The sequence below is a fragment of the Schistocerca americana genome, chromosome X (genome assembly GCF_021461395.2).
Source record: "Schistocerca americana isolate TAMUIC-IGC-003095 chromosome X, iqSchAmer2.1, whole genome shotgun sequence".
Taxonomy (NCBI): domain Eukaryota; kingdom Metazoa; phylum Arthropoda; class Insecta; order Orthoptera; family Acrididae; genus Schistocerca; species Schistocerca americana.
Genome location: NC_060130.1, coordinates 174,607,697 through 174,619,300, shown reverse-complemented (window position 1 = coordinate 174,619,300; position 11,604 = coordinate 174,607,697).

Here is an 11,604-nt window from a genome sequence, read left to right as displayed (position 1 = left end):
ACCAAACCATACAGCGCAAACTAATTCACATCATGCCTCGCGGCCCACTGCGCAGTTTGGACGTCCTAACTGAAACCGTTCAGAAGTTATGACAATTTTATTTCATATACTTCAATAATGGTCAGCCTGTATTACTTCTTGTCTGATAGTTAAGAAGTAGATTGTATATTACCTGTTCAAGAACGTGAAAAGTGAAGTCGAAACCAGTGAGTGTGATAACTGCTTGTGCAGTATGGTGTTCGGTTTGTGTTGTTAATGGATGAAGCAAAAGAGCAGGAGAAATCCGGCGTTGGCACATAGCATTCTCCTCTCGAATAGGGGACCGCCAGGCCTAAGGTCTCCATCCGATGAACAGATCATCATCAACAGTGTCACATACCCTCACTATGAGAAGATTTGGAATTTAATCCAGAATATTGGCGCAACGAGTAGTGATCAGGAACTTACGCCATCATCTCTTCTTGTCTTGCTGGCCAGACACCGCCAATGATATTTGCCACCGCCAGGATTCGAACTGGCTGACATCCGACTCGAGCACCACAGCACACGCATGAGCTAGCGACCTGGTCTATGGCGGCAGGTATAGTACTCAGTAGACTTATAAAATTTTTTAAGTCGATTTCTCGAAAACGTTTGAGAATCGCGTCGTCCTAGAGCAGTATTTGTTAATCCAAGTACAGGGGATGGAGAAAAATATGTGAACACCAAAAATGTAACACAGTACCAAATCTAATACGGTGTAGGAAAACCGTTTGCATTCAAAACAGATTCCAATCGTCTAGAAGTGAATAAGTACAGGTCCTGTACACTTTTCAAGGGAATTTTTTACTTCCATCAAAATAGTGGCAAATTCAGGTAACGACGACGGAAGTGGACAGATTAAGCGCCCTTCTGTCCCAAGTAGACCACTAAGGGTCAGCAGTATTGAAATATGGAGGATGTTGTGGCCAGGAGAGACGCGACAATTGCTTGTGCTCACAAACTTATTCCCGGACGATGCGAGCTGTGTGAACAACGATCCTGTCGTCTTTGATCACAGCACGACCATTTGGGAACAAACATTGTACCATGGGACGGACCTGAACAGCCAAAACGTTCACATAATCCTTTGGAGTAATTCGACCATGCAGAGTAACAATAAGGCCTATGGATTATCACGATTTCGAAGCCCAAGACATCACCGAACCATAGCCATGTTTGTGCCTTGGGACGTATACACGGCCTGAGGTTGCAAGAAGTGAGAAACAAGACTCATCCGACCAAATGACATTCTTCCATTGCTTCACAGTCCAGGTGCTATGGCATCCGCACCACATTTTCCAGTTACTGGAATTTGCATCACTGATGAGTTTTTCCAGAATTCCAGTTCCCTGATTGTCGAGCAACCTTCGCGTTCTTTTGACACTGACAGAATTTGCGAGTGCGACATTCAGTTATGCAGTAACTTTTGCAGTTGACGTCCTCTTATTTCTGGTCACAATCCTCTTCAGCGATTCTCTTTCTCGATCATTCAACACACACTGTCATCCGCATTGGACTAAGCGGATTTTTTACCCGTTTTCCCTGTATGCGTTATAAATCTTCGATACAGTGCCACTTGAAACACCAAACACTTCGGCTCTCTTGGTTACGGAAGCATTCATCGTACGAACCACAATTTGCCCACGTTTGAGTCCACTTAACTCCGACATAATGCAAAAAAATGGCTCTGAGCACTATGGGACTCAACTGCTGAGGTTATTAGTCCCCTAGAACTTAGAACTAGTTAAACCTAACTAACCTAAGGACATCACAAACATCCATGCCCGAGGCAGGATTCGAACCTGCGACCGTAGCGGTCTTGCGGTTCCAGACTGCAGCGGACATAATGCACGCACAACTATTCAGAATTAGGGCTGTTGGTAAATTATCGATATCTTTTCCAAAAAGTATCAATATATACCGGCGACACTCTTCCCACCGATATATCGATATCAAAATCGTAATACCGAGTGCCGATATTTCCATTTTATATTATATTTCTTTCGCAATTTTCGGTAAATATTTGAAGTTGTTATTTTAAAATTGTAGTGGAACATAATTTCATTTTCACTGTGTGAAGGAGTCTTACTTCTTTTTGAGCTTTCATTGTGTCCAATCTCTCTCTTTGACTATATGAAACAAGTATATGTCGTATAAAACAAGACGTATAAAACAAGATTGCATTAGAGGGTGGCTGTGTGAATGGAATAACAAGATTTGCGATGTGGAGAAATACCACACCAGTTGCGCTAAAAAACAATTTTTAATGCTACTGGAGGACTTCTTATGTTGGGGCAGTGGTCGAAATTAAACATGAATAAAGTATATTAATGTGACAGTGATGGGTAACTACGACCACTACTGAATCAAAAGCGATATTGTAAACAACTTGTATTTATTGTAAATTATCTCACGATAGACATTAGATGATATTGAACAAATCATGAATGAAAACAAATTAAACAAATTGTACACTGTTCTTAGATATACTACACTGGTAAGATTGGCTCTCTGCTCTTAATGTTAAGTTGATGCGAAGTTAGATTTAATTATGCCCCTGGATAAGAAAATGGTAAATGCGATCTGACTGCGTTCCTATAATCTCTTTTGTGTCTGAAATAATACGCACTTCGGACACCACCACCAAGAAACAAACCAAACAACATGCAAATAGACAAATAACCAATAACGAATCGTAAGCAAAACTACGATGCTCAGTGGATGGCAAGAACACGATTCAACAACTATTTCTGAACTTTACTGCCGCTGGTGCAAGTTTTACAATACCGTCTACCAGCGTGCTGGCTCCCTCGATACTGTCGATACTGCTGGGGCGACGACTGCAGCTGCGAAGTCGCTGAATTAAGAAAAGTCACTCAAATATCTTGAGCAGAATAAACTACTCAGAAACTGCTAATACCACAAGCCCTATATTTCCTCTAAATGGTATACAACGCATCCAAGACTGGCTCAACAACCTTTAAGGTGCAGCCCAGTGTGTCTTGTACTAACGTGCAATACCAGTATGATAGCTCTGTGCACTGGTTGACTACGTTCAATGGTGACTGCCAGGCGAAATCAACTGCAATTATACTAGTAGTCAATTCAATGCCTATCGTGGACGCTGATGTCCAACTGTAGCTACAGACTCTACATCATACACAGCACAGTATTCAAATCTAAGTCCCTATCTCAGAGCTACCGAACTTTGGGACTGTCCGCTTTCACGGCACAAGGCGCTCTCCTCCTGCCTCGCTCTGTCGATGCTCTTGCGACAATCTTGCCGCCAAACTCTAATCAGCCAATCCCAACACTGCAAAGGCCTCCCACATCTCCCTCGCAGAGTGATACAATTTCTCCACCTATCCAAAAATTTCTCTGTTCAAACAGCGGGCGTTGACCCTCAGCGTTTCCCGCACTTTCTTATGAACTGCCCAATCAGAGCTCAGCCCATTTGCCGCTAAAACAGCTCGCGACCGGGCGGCGCTAGCGCGTACGTTGGACGCTCTCTGCCTGCTCGACATTTCCCCCTCTGTCTCTCACCTGGCACCCGGCGGTGTTCCTTTTGATGCTTGCCGGTCAGTGGCCGCATCCTCTGGGACCCCTGGCCCCTGCACAATGCTCTTCTGGCGATCGACGGCCTCCACCTCCCAGGCTGCGCCCGACCATTCCTCGCCTCCACTGGCAAATTTACTTTGCTTACACCTACAGCACGCAACTAAATATTATCATTACCAAAGCCTGCATTATTTCAGATATGTGTTTAATCTTCACGTATTTCTCTTTCTAATCCACCTAATAACACTAATTAACCATTATATGGGTTTATTTACTTCAAACATGCAGAATAAACTGCAAAACGAACGTCACAACTGAAAGCCACCATTCGCTACTAGTCTGTAATTTCTTCACATCGGCTTTCTTCTAAAGCAGTTGCCGAAAATTATGAATAATACTTTAAATGACAAGATTGGTCTTTACGGTGGGCGTAGACATGTGAGGGGAAATGCTGACGTAACCGGCGCTCGGCGTTAGGAACAAAAACTGCAACGTTTAGTTTCACCCCACAATTTTCACATTACAGCTGCTAGGTCACTGGTCTTGGCAGAAATGGATAAACAGGGAAGTCGACATGAAGTGTCCCGGACAGATTCGATATGTGGCGAAGCCAAATGACGAACCCATCGGACACGTTTTATTGTGTCACTTACATGCAGTTACCATTGTTAGCAAAGTGATTACCGCCAAGGGCGAACGTGCATAGTTTTTCTTTCAGTTCTTGCTCTAAGGAAGATAGACAGGCTGCTAGTTTGTTAATGTACAGAATGTTGTTGTTGTGGTCTTCAGTCCAGAGACTGGTTTGATGCAGCTCTCCATGCTACTCTATCCTGTGCAAGCTTCTTCATCTCCCAGTACCTACTGCAACCTACATCCTTCTGAATCTGCTATGTGCATTCATCTCTTGGTCTCTCTCTACGATTTTTACCCTCCACGCTGCCCTCCAATACAAAAATTGGTGATCCCTTGATGCCTCAGAATATGTCCTACCAACCGATCCATTCTTCTAGTCAACTTGTGCCACAAATTTCTCTTCTCCGCAATTCTATTCAGTACCTCCTCACTAGTTATGTGATCTACCCATTTAATCTTCAGCATCCTTCTGTAGCACCACATTTCGAAAGCTTTTATTCTCTTTTTATCTAAACTATTTATCGTCCATGTTTCACTTCCATACATGGCTACACTCCATACAAATACTTTCAGAAAATACTTCCTGACACTTAAATCTATACTCGATGTTAACAAATTTCTCTTCTTCAGAAACGCTTTCCTTCCCATTGCCAGTCTACATTTATATCCTCTCTACTTCGGCCATCATTAGTTATTTTGCTCCCCAAATAGCAAAACTCATTTACTACTTTAAGCGTCTCATTTCCTAATCTAATACCCTCAGCATCACCCGATTTAATTCGACTACATTCCATTATCCTCGTTCTGCTTTTGTTGACGTTCATCTTATATCCTCCTTTCAAAACACTGTCCATTCCGTTCAGCTGCTCTTCCAGGTCCTTTGCTGTCTCTCACAGAATTACAATGTCATCGACGAACCTCAAAGTTGTAATTTCTTCTCCCTGGATTTAAATACCCACTCCGAATTTTTCTTTTGTTTCCTTTACTGCTTGCTCAATATACAGATTGAATAACATCGGGGAGAGGCTACAACCCTGTCTCACTCCCTTCCGAACCACTGCTTCCATTTCATGCCCCTCGACTGTTATAACTGCCATCTGGTTTCTGTACAAGTTGTAAATGGCCTTTCGCTCCCTGTATTTTACCGCTGCCACCTTCAGAATTTGAAAGAGAGTTTTCCAGTCAACATTGTCAAAAGCTTTCTCTAAGTCTACAAATGCTAGAAACGTAGGTTTGCCTTTCCTTAATCTATTTTCTAAGATAAGTCGTAGGGTCAGCATTGCCTCACGTGTTCCAACATTTCTACGGAATCCAAACTGAACTTCCCCGACGTCGGCTTCTGCTAGTTTTTCCATTCGTCTGTAAAGAATTCCCGTTACTATTTTCAGCTGTGACTTATTAAACTGATAGTTCGGTAATTTTCACATCTATCAACACCTGCTTTCTTTTTGATTGGAATTATTATATTCTTCTTGAAGTCTGAAGGTATTTCGCCTGTCTCATACATCTTGCTCACCAGATGGTAGAGTTTTGTCAGGGCTGGCTCTCCAAAGGCTATCAGTAGTTCTAAATGAATGTTGTCTACTCCCGGGGTCTTGTTTAGACTTAGGTCTTTCAGTGCTCTGTCAAACTCTTCACGCAGTATCATATCTCCCATTTCATCTTCATCTACATCCTCTTCCATTTCCATAATACTGTCCTCCAGAGCATCGCCCTTGTATAGACCCTCTATATACTCCTTCAACCTTTCTGCTTCCCCTTCCTTGCTTAGAACTGGGTTTGCATCTGAGCTCTTGATATTCGTGCAAGTGGTTCTCTTTTCTCCAAGGGTCTCGTTAATTTTCCTGTATGCAGTATGTATCTTAACCCCAGTGATATGTACAGAACATCTAAGAGTAAATCAATACTTAAATCTACTACTCTAAATCCGGACCGAGCGAGGTGGCGCAGTGGTTAGCACACTGGACTCGCATTCGGAAGGACGACGGTTCAATCCCGTCTCCAGCCATCCTGATTTAGGTTTTCCGTGATTTCCCTAAATCGTTTCAGTCAAATGCCGGGATGGTTCCTTTGAAAGGGCACGGCCGATTTCCTTCCCCATCCTTCCCTAACCCGAGCTTGCGGTCCGTCTCTAATGACCTCGTTGTCGACGGGACGTTAAAACAACACTAACTAACCTAAATCCGGCAGTATTTTTACAATGTTCAGCTGATCTTTTTATAGATAGGTACGTCGATATCTTTTTCTGTCGGTACATCGAAACCTTTCTTCGATATATCGTTAAAATCGATGTATCGGATACACGATATTTTGAAAATATCAACACTCCTACACAGAAAAGGTAAACTTTATGATCAGTTGAATGTATGCTTCTTTTGTCTGGAGTGGCTCCCGTACCACGCGTGCGACTAGTGCTACGCAGTACGGGAACAGGTGAAGAGTAGCGGAGATGTCGATAGGAGGGCGCCTGCAGACAGGGGCGTGTTCCGTGTGCTCGTAATGTGCGCAGCGAGCTGTGGGGCGGAGGGCGGAGCCGGCTCGCTCCAGCCTTGACGCTTTGCGCCACCTGGCGTTCACCGGCAATTCTTCATTAGTGCAGCGCCTGCCTTGCGATCGAGCAGCACGTTAGAAAGTACTCCGCTACTGCAGTCTGGCTGGATCGTTAGACAACCTTCAGACATTACTTCAGCATAGCCAGCGACATGTGTAGTTCCTTCTCTACATTGTCGCACAGATGTAAAAATGGTAGACATCGAAATAGATGACAGAGGGATAGAAAAATAATTAAAATCGCTCAAAAGAGGAAACGCCTCTGAACCTGATGGGATACGAGTTCGATTTTACACAGACTACGCGAAGGAACTTGCCCCCCTTCTTGCAGCGGTGTATCGTAGGTCTCTAGAAGAGCGTAGCGTTCCAAAAGATTGGAAAGGGCCATAGGTCATCCCCGTTTTCAAGAAGGGAAGTCGAACAGATGTGCAGAAGTATAGACCTATATCTCTAACGTCGATCAGTTGTATAATTTTGGAACACGTATTATTTTCGAGTATAATGACTTTTCTGGAGACTAGAAATTAACTCTGTAGGAATCAGCATGGGTTTCGGAAAAGGCGATCGTGTGAAACCCAGCTCGCGCTATTCGTCCGCGAGACTCGGAGGGCCATAGACACGGGTTCCCAGGTAGATGCCGTGTTTCTTGACTTCCGCAAGGCGTTTGATACAGTTCCCCAAGGTCGTTTAATGAACAAAGTAAGAGCATATGGACTATTAGACCAATTGTGTGATTGGATTAAAGAGTTTCTAGATAACAGAACGCAGCATGTCATTCTCAATGGAGAGAAGTCTTCCAAATTAAGAGTTATTTCAGGTGTGCCGCACGGGAGTGTCGTAGGACCGTTGCTATTCACAATATACACTCCTGGAAATTGAAATAAGAACACCGTGAATTCATTGTCCCAGGAAGGGGAAACTTTATTGACACATTCCCGGGGTCAGATACATCACATGATCACACTGACAGAACCACAGGCACATAGACACAGGCAACAGAGCATGCACAATGTCGGCACTAGTACAGTGTATATCCACCTTTCGCAGCAATGCAGGCTGCTATTCTCCCATGGAGACGATCGTAGAGATGCTGGATGTAGTCCTGTGGAACGGCTTGCCATGCCATTTCCACCTGGCGCCTCAGTTGGACCAGCGTTCGTGCTGGACGCGCAGACCGCGTGAGACGACGCTTCATCCAGTCCCAAACATGCTCAATGGGGGACAGATCCGGAGATCTTGCTGGCCAGGGTAGTTGACTTACACCTTCTAGAGCACGTTGGGTGGCACGGGATACATGCGGACGTGCATTGTCCTGTTGGAACAGCAAGTTCCCTTGCCGGTCTAGGAATGGTAGAACGATGGGTTCGATGACGGTTTGGATGTACCGTGCACTATTCAGTGTCCCCTCGACGATCAACAGTGGTGTACGGCCAGTGTAGGAGATCGCTCCCCACACCATGATGCCGGGTGTTGGCCCTGTGTGCCTCGGTCGTATGCAGTCCTGATTGTGGCGCTCACCTGCACGGCGCCAAACACGCATACGACCATCATTGGCACCAAGGCAGAAGCGACTCTCATCGCTGAAGACGACACGTCTCCATTCGTCCCTCCATTCACGCCTGTCGCGACACCACTGGAGGCGGGCTGCACGATGTTGGGGCGTGAGCGGAAGACGGCCTAACGGTGTGCGGGACCGTAGCCCAGCTTCATGGAGACGGTTGCGAATGGTCCTCGCCGATACCCCAGGAGCAACAGTGTCCCTAATTTGCTGGGAAGTGGCGGTGCGGTCCCCTACGGCACTGCGTAGGATCCTACGGTCTTGGCGTGCATCCGTGCGTCGCTTCGGTCCGGTCCCTGGTCGACGGGCACGTGCACCTTCCGCCGACCACTGGCGACAATATCGATGTACTGTGGACACCTCACGCCCCACGTGTTGAGCAATTCGGCGGTACGTCCACCCGGCCTCCCGCATGCCCACTATACGCCCTCGCTCAAAGTCCGTCAACTGCACATACGGTTCACGTCCACGCTGTCGCGGCATGCTACCAGTGTTAAAGACTGCGATGGAGCTCCGTATGCCACGGCAAACTGGCTGACACTGACGGTGGAGGTGCACAAATGCTGCGCAGCTAGCGCCATTCGACGGCCAACACCGTGGTTCCTGGTGTGTCCGCTGTGCCGTGCGTGTGATCATTGCTTGTACAGCCCTCTCGCAGTGTCCGGAGCAAGTATGGTGGGTCTGACACACCGGTGTCAATGTGTTCTTTTTTCCATTTCCAGGAGTGTATATAAATGACCTTGTGGATAACATAGGAAGTTCACTGAGTCTTTTTGTGGACGATGCTGTAGTATATGGAGAGGTTGTAACAATGGAAATTTCTAACGAAATGCAGGAGGATCTGCAACGAATTGACGCATGGTGCAGGGAATGGCAATTGAATCTCTATGTAGACAAGTGTAATGTGCTGCGAATACATAGAAAGAAAGATCCTTTATCATTTAGCTACAATATAGCACGTCAGCAACTGGAAGCATTTAATTCCACAAATTATATGCTAGTAGGCATTAGGAGTGATTTAAAATGGAATGACCATATAAAATTAATCGTCGGTAAAGCAGATGCCAGACTGAGATTCATTGGAAGAATCCTAAGAAAATGCAGTCCGAAAACAAAGGAAGTAGGTTACAGCACACTTGTTCGCCCACTGCTTGAATACTGCTCACCAGTGTGGGATCCGTACCAGATAGGGTTGATAGAAGAGATAGAGAAGATCCAACGGAGAACAGCGCGCTTCGTTACAGGATCATTTAGTAATCGCGAAAGCGCTATGGAGATGATAGATAAACTCCAGTGGAAGACTCTGCAGGAGAGACGCTCAGTAGCTCGGTACGGGCTTTTGTTGAAGTTTTGAGAACATGCCTTCACCGAGGAGTCAAGCAGTATATTGCTTCCTCCCACGTATATCTCGCGAAGAGACAATGAGGATAAAATCAGAGGGGTTAGAGCCCACACAGAGGCCTACCGACAATCTTTCTTTCCACGAACAATACGAAACTGGAATAGAAGGGAGAACCGATAGAGGTACTCAAGGTACCCTCCGCCACACAGCGTCAGGTGGCTTGCGAGGTATGGATGTAGATGTAGATGTGTCTTGCAACTACACAGAAAATTGTCAGTTTTGTTGGGGTTGGGTTGTTTTGGGGAAGGAGACCAGACAGCGAGGTCATCGGTCTTATCGGATTAGGGAAGGTTGTCGGCCGTGCCCTTTCAGAGGTACCATCCCGGCATTTGCCTCGAGTGATTTAGGGAAATCACGGAAAACCTAAATCAGGATGGCCGGACGCGGGATTGAACCGTCGTTCTCCCGAATACGAGTCCAGTGTCTAATCACTGCGCCGCCTCGCTCGGTGTCAGTTTTGTCTAATACTTATTTTACAATGCCTTGCCTTGCCGCAGTGGTAACACCGGTTCCCGTCAGGTCACCGAAGTTAAGTGCTGTCGGCATTGGCTACTAATCGGATGGCTTACCGTCCTACTCTGACGAGAGCTGTGGGCAAGGGGATGTACTCTGGCAAGTGGGGGCTCTGGCCACGGAATCTGACAACGACCGGGGAGTGCAGTGCTGATTTGATGCGTTTCATACCTATGCCCATCGGTGAGGATGACACGGCAGTCGGTCGGTAGTGTTGGGCCGTACGAGACCTGTTCGGACGGAGGAGCACCTTTAGAGATGCATGCATGTCTGAAGGAACGGACATTGGTAACGATCTACAGCTCTATTAATATTATTAAATTTATTCGCCAACTGCGAATTCTTTTGACATCAGCTGTATTAGGTACGGTAGTATTACCCTTTTTTGGTGCATGAAATTCTGTGCCGTTCTAGGACTCGAACCCACATTTCCTTCATTCGCGAGAGGTCGCCGTAGCCATTTCGGCTATCCGTGCACCCTCCCCTTACCGGAAAATAAGTGTTACAAGCCTAGACTGGCAAAATGACGATAATAATACTAACTTTGAACACATTACTCTCATTAACCCTGTTGCGGGAATCCAAATAATTTAGCGAACAATAGAGGCGTAGACAGTGTGGCGTATGGAAGTTTAGGTGGGTCTGGGTAGCGTGCACGTGTAGTGAAACAAGCGCTGTTATCATTTGAGAGATAGAGAGTCGAGCGAGTGTGCCGGGACTTACACAGTTCACTGATAATAGCACCATGTCATCATACCGCGCCGGTGCGTAGCATACAAAGTATTGCGTCATAATCTAAGAATTAAATTAAAAATTAAAGTAGCTTTTCCAAAATTATTTAATATATCTTATTTTTCTTCTTCTTCTCACTGCATTACAACCCTGTGTGAGTTTTAGCCTTATCAACAAGTTTCCTCCAGTCTGTCCTCACCAGCACAGTTCTCCGCCATCCTCGGACTCTGAGAAATTTCATATCTTCTTCCACATCCTCTATCCACCGTTTTCGTGGCATTCCTCTCTGTCGTCTTCCGGTTGGCCTCCATTCAAAAATCTTTTTGGTTGTTCTCCCTGCATCGATCCTGAGGACATGCCCAAGCCAGGCTATTCTACTTTTTATAATTCTTGCGATGTCAGCTCCTTGTATGAGGAGGTCCTGCTCAGTATTCGTTCTAGATCTCCATTATCCTGAACTGCCCCATAGATCTTACGCATCACTCTACGTTCAAATGTCCTGAGCTGTTGCTCGTCAACACTCGTTAGCGTCCATGTTTCGCATCCGTAGGTTACAACTGGCCTGATCATGACCTTATATATTTGCAGCTTCAGATGCCTGTTTAATAACCTAGAGACCAACAATTTCTTAAACGTG